Here is a 6,479-nt window from a genome sequence, read left to right as displayed (position 1 = left end):
AGCCCTAACAGCCTTAACACACATCCCTCACACACATCCCTCACACACATCCCTCACAGCCTTAACACACATCCCTCACACACATCCCTCACAGCCTTAACACACAGCTCTAACAGCCCGAACACACAGCTCTAATACAGGCCTAAAACAGCCCTAACACTGAGCCCAGCCCCAACACTGAGCCCAGCCCTAACACTGAGCCCAGCCCCAACACTGAGCCCAGCCCCAACACTGAGGCCAGCAGTGCTTTCCAACGCTAATTCCATTGCGCAACAATGAATGAATGAAAGCTTTATTTCGAACATGTGTAAAAAGAAATAGTTATAACAACAAAAGACAAAACAAAAACAAGAAAAAACAAAACAAAAACAAGAAACACTATTTACTTAACATGTCGAAGGAGTAGGAAGAAGCATAAGCTTATTTAATCCTGCCCCTTCTCCAATACTCAGAGATTAATCATTAATAATCTGCAGTTGACTTCAATATTAATATAATATATATATTTTAAATTAAATCAAATGTATTTACATATTTACCAACAATAGAAAACAGATAATGTAAATAAACAAATAATCTGTGAAAACAACTGGTGACTATCAAAGCCCTTCTTCCTCCTCGTACCTGGTGAAAACCATGTTTTTATAAGCGGTACAATAATATTAACGCAGCTTTACCTCTCTCTCATCTCTCCACAGGTGGATCAGCCAGGCAAGGAGCAGCAGCAGGAGCGTGGAGAGGACAAACACCCCGAGCTGGACATCGAAGCGCACATGTTTCTGGTCTAGCAGCTGTTTAGACATTATAACACATTAGGGAAATCTATCCATAGATTAGCCTACACTGTGTACGTGTGTACACTTCCATAGACAAAGCGTTTATGAATGTTGTTGATGATTGGCATACCTCTTATGCATTAAATTGTTATGACGTCATAATAATGTCAAGAGATTGCGTCATAATGAAGGGTTACCATGACCCTGATGCAGTGAACAGAGGGAGCTCTTTCATCCTTTTACACAGAGCTCAACTTTAAATAAAATTGCTGCAGCATGAACCAAGTCTGAAATGTGAAAACGATGGAATCAAACATATTGACTTATCCCATATAACACGTCTTAATTTAATTAATAACACCCACAGCTGGAACTGAATGACAGATTCACTCAAACTATGAGTGACGGACTCAGCGCATCTCAAAACAATCTGGCCCGTGGCTGCCGCGCTTGTTGTATAGGCTCAACACATCAACACATGGCTAATTTAAATATTTACTATATTTATAAACTTGACTATATTTACTATATTTATAAACGTTCACTAACATCAACCAAACTTGGAAGTATTAAGAGAACGGACACAACGCGGAAATGTAACCAATGAAATGTATTTGTGTACACAGCTTTTAACGAGGTAATGACGTCAAACCCCGCTAACATAGCTTGACATGCTGAACGACGCCAGGGTTATTGCTTTTTATTTTTATTTTACCAGGCGAGACAATTAAGAACAAAATTCTTATTTACAATGCCGGCCTGCAATAAGGGAAAAGGGGAGGGGGCCTGAAAGATAAAACATGTTAAAAACAAAGCACAATAAGCATTAAACACAGGCATGTAACACAAACAATACAACAAAAGCACTAACGGACATCAACAATGGAACACAACAGTAAGCACAAAAAGCAGACAGGCAACACAAGACAACACAATACAACAAAACGCACTGGGACACAGCCAAGCAAACACAACAATACAGCAATAAGCACTGAGACACAGTCAGGAAAGACAATAATACAACAATAAGCGCTGGGACACGACCAATCAACACAGCGATACAACATAGACACTAAGACAGCCAGTAAACAAACCAATACAACGATACACACTGAGACACAGTCAAGCAAACATAAATACGGTACAACAATAACCACTGAGACACAGCCACCAAATACAACAACAGCAATAAGCACTTACGAAACAGGCCAACAAACATTAGAACACTTAAAAGCAGAGAATGAGCAGACATGAGCGTATGGGGGCATAAAAACAAGTGCAGGTGGACAGGGGGTGTGTGTAAAGGGAATGAATACAAGTGCTTCCCTACAGAGAAGAGAAGCATGTGCAGGAATCAGTGAGGGTGTCTGAAATAGTGAGTCTGAAGGCAGAGAGGGAGATGAGTTTATCCAGTTTGAGGGTTTTTTGCAGAGCATTCCAGTCAGAGGGGGCAGCAAACTGGAATGATGCACGGCCAAGGGAAGTGAATGAATGAATGAATGGTCTTTATTGTCATTAATATACAGAGGTGTCAAAAGTATTCACATTCATTACTCAAGTAGAAGTATAGATACTATGGTTTAAAAAGACTTCTGTAGAAGTTGAAGTATCAACTCAAGCTTTTTACTCAAGTAAAAGTACTGGTTTCAAAACTACTTAAAGTATAAAAGTAAAAGTAATGTAAGGGGAAAAAAATGCCATTAAGGACAAAAGCTTAGGCCATGCCACAGGGGCCTATAGTGCACTACCCCACCTCCCCCCCAAAAAACATTTTTCTAAAGGCCATAATGACTATGTTATTATTAAAATGTTAATGTTGAAAAATTTGGGATGCACTTGTTTCAGACGCATTTATGCCCATTGAAAATGAACACATTTTAGTACAATGCAAATACATTAAAGAACCATATGTGTGTACTACTGAGCATTAACATGTGAACACGGAAGATATGATGACTAGTTGCCTAAGTATTGTAATGGTGCAAAAAGTCAAACGTCAAAAGTCAAACGTCAAAAGTCAAAAGTCAATAGCCTTTATTGGAACTGTGAGGGCAAAACCATACAAACCATAACAAAGTAGTGATTCAATATTTCCTGAAAAAACACACATACACACAATCTACATCAGCATCAGAGTTACCAATAAGCTTTGTTCAGCCGCAAAAGCAGCAGGTTCTCAAAGTTCTTTGAGCCAATGCATGCTCTTTTTGGCCTGAAGATCAGCCCTGCGACACTAAACAGTCTTTCACAGGCTGCTGAGGCAGGGAGTCCCGTATTAAGTTTGAGTGATAGCTGGCACACAGCTGGGAAGGTCTTCAGTACCTCTACTGTGTCTCCTGGGCACCCCAGGTACGCATCCAACTGCTGGGACGTTTCAAGAGGGCCGGTCTTCTTCAAGGAGGAAAATAAGTCCTCTTCCTCAGACGATTGGGAGCCCTCACTGAAGTGTTTCTCGGCCTGACAGTCCAAGTGGCTTCTGATATAGTGAAGGCCTGTGGAATAAAAAACAAAAATCATGACAATTTAGACTATATGAAATAATAAATAATTTAAAATTATTTATGGCAGTATTGTAACTGTGTATTGGATAGTGTTGTGTGTGTGTGTGTGTGTCATTAAATGTAATTTCAAACTAATTTCACTGTCTTCATAGAAATTACACTAAGCGGAAGTGAGACACTTACCAAGTTTGAGGATATTTTCGTCACTTGTCCAACAGGTCTTACATTTGGGAACTAGAATGGCTGCGGCTATCAGTTCTGGATCTGCAAGCATCTCTCCGAAGCGTTTCTCAAGGCCTGAAAGAAGTGCAGCAATCAAAGGCTCACAGAACTTGGAGGCGACTTGAAGGTGCTGTAGCTTGGTCCTTAGCAGAGTTATGGTGGGGACCAACCATCCCATCTGCACACTGGTTTCTCCCTGAAGAACATCCAGTGCCTTTGCAACTGGGCTCATTGTCTTCGCATATTCTGCAACAAATGCAAGTTCCACTGGAGTAAACCTGTACAAAGAAGAAGAGAAAAACACAACATGGAACATTAAGTCTACTTGATGTAGCACCTTCAACTGGAGGAACTGATCATTAAAAAGGAAAAATATTGTCATCTGAGACTTTTAGAAATGAAGTTGTGTTGCTACAAATCACATTCATAGTAAATATGGGGACTGCATATTGGCATAGTGCATACGTGTTCTACAGTATTCCAAGTATAACACTGTGACTTAATCTATTGTTAATCACTTCATTAATTGTAAGGCAGAAAAACAAGCACTTACTTGGGTGTATCTAGTTCACTGCAGACAGCTGCAAGGGCTCCCTCGCCTTGTTCTCGTGTTATCCTCACTATTCTTTCTACGGCTGAGAAGAGTGAATTCCACCTTGTAGCAACAGGCCTTACGAGTTGGAGTTTGCAGTGGTCTTCAATTACTTCAGATGCGGTGGTTGATCTTGAACTTTTATTCCACAGGCTAGAGCATTTGGCAAATGTGGACCTTGACACGCGCTTGTACAGTGGGTTGACCTCTGCTTTTGAAGCATCAACTGTGGACACTAAATTGAGGAGGTGGCAGGCGCAGCGATGGTGCTTGGGTAGCTGGTATTCTAAGTAGTCATCTTCTTCCAACAGGGCTCCGGCATCAACAAATTCAACACCCTCAAGGCTTTCCTCTTCTTCATCGTTATCATCATTTTGACCACCATCATCCTCTTCTCCATCACCCTCTCCTACAGGTTCAGCATTGTTGTTCTCGTCAGTCTGCCCATAAACTCTGAAGGCTTTCAGGAAGTTTGATCCGTTGTCAGTTGTAGTGCGAACGATCTTCTCTCTGACATTGAATTCTGTGTGAATATCATTTAGGGCACCAGCCAGGGCAGAAAAGGTATGTGACCCTTTAAGTTGCTTGCATGCCAGGGCAGCACAGGATCTCTGCATGGTCTGGGGGTTAAACCAGTGCGCAGTGACACCAATGAAACCGCGACGGTGTGCCGTCCAGCAGTCTGTTGTTGTTGCTATGAACTCAATTTCACTAAGGGCAGCTTTCAGTTTTCTTTTCATTTCAACAGAGGCCTTTGTGACTTTGTTAACAACAGTATTACGTGTCATGACATTTGTATTTGGCTGAAGATGTTGCACAAGCTCAATGAAGCCCTGTTGCTGAACAATGTGTGGTGGGTGCAAGCCTTGGACAATGAATTTGAGGACTACTTCATCCACACTTGCCTGGGACACTCTTCGAGCCTCCCACAGCTTGGTTTGTTTGGAGGGTGGGGTCAAAGAACCTTCAGTGGATGACTTCCTTTTGAGGGCTGTTGAAGAAAGTTGCGTGTACCTCTCTAGACGAGTGGGGTGTTTCTTCTGTGGAGAAAATGAATGCACAGGCACAGATTGAGATTCATATTATTTCTCTCAAACCACAAGCTGAGACTATCTAGGACTTCCGCTGTATTAAATGTCACGCTGGAAGTTCATGAATGGAGGTCAGACTACAAGTTAGGGAGCAGTTTCACTGGTCTATGCAATTATGTTGAGCAGACCAGAATATTGCCACTTAAAGCTGTTTTAGGACCACAAGCAGCTGCTGGCATGACTGAAAAGTAACATTATTGTTAATGGCACACACCGCGCACATTTCTTCTCCCGTGGGAACATAATTAACTCTTTACAGCAACAAACACGGTAAAACTCCGACCTCAACACATGAAGGATTACAAATGAAACATTTAATCATAGCCTACTGTTAGCAAGCAAACCATGGCATGTTCTTAGCCATAGCAAACATTGCAAATTTACCATTAGTACGTTACTAGGTTACTACAAAATGTCGACTGATAATAACAAACTTTCAGCTTACCTCAATATGCTTTTTCAAATTAGACGGTGAGTTTTTGAAGGCCATTAGCTCGTGGCTTGGGTGCGCAGAGCTTGCAGCGCATTCGAAAGGAGTTGTTTTTGCATCCAACCATTTCAAAAAATTCTTCCAGGTACGGCCAGGGATGGAGAAGGGTTGGCTGATCTTCCTGGCTATCAACCTGGTTGATGCTGGTGCTTGGTTGGGACATTTCGCTGTTATTTTGAGTCTCTGGCACGATCACGGACATCTTTGGCTACATACATCTGCTTTCCTTGCTGGAGTGTGATTTGTGTCATGTGCAGCAGATGGAATGCATCTCGTACAAACCAATAGGGTGTCGGAATGGTATAATGTTTATACTTCTCATCCAACCACAATCAAATTCACTCTATCCGGATTGCGCGACTTATCTGGATAGGTTTTTTTTGTGTGTTTTTTTTAACGATGAAAAGCTGTAATGAAAACAAGCTGAAATGAAATAGGAGTAACGAGGCTATTTTTAAAATGTAAGGAGTAGAAAGTACAGATAATTGCGTGAAAATGTAAGGAGTAGAAGTAAAAAGTCGGCTGAAAAATAATTACTCCAGTCAAGTATAGATACCCAAAATGTCTACTTAAGTAAGGTAACGAAGTATTTGTACTTCGTTACTTGACACCTCTGAACATGACTGACCTGATGCCTCTCTTTAGCTGAGGCAGGGCTGAAGGAGGCTGACCTCTGGGATCCATTTTTTGTAAGCCTGTGCCCACTGCAGCCTTGGCTTTCTGTACTTGGCTGACAAAAGTAGAACACGATGTGACCTTCTGCTGTTGTAGCCTGCCTCAAGGTTCAATGCATTGTGCTTCTGAGAT

This window comes from Nansenia antarctica (assembly GCF_963989245.1).
Source record: "Nansenia antarctica genome assembly, chromosome: 9".
Lineage (NCBI taxonomy): Eukaryota > Metazoa > Chordata > Actinopteri > Argentiniformes > Microstomatidae > Nansenia > Nansenia antarctica.
Note: the sequence above shows the minus strand (reverse complement) of the source record.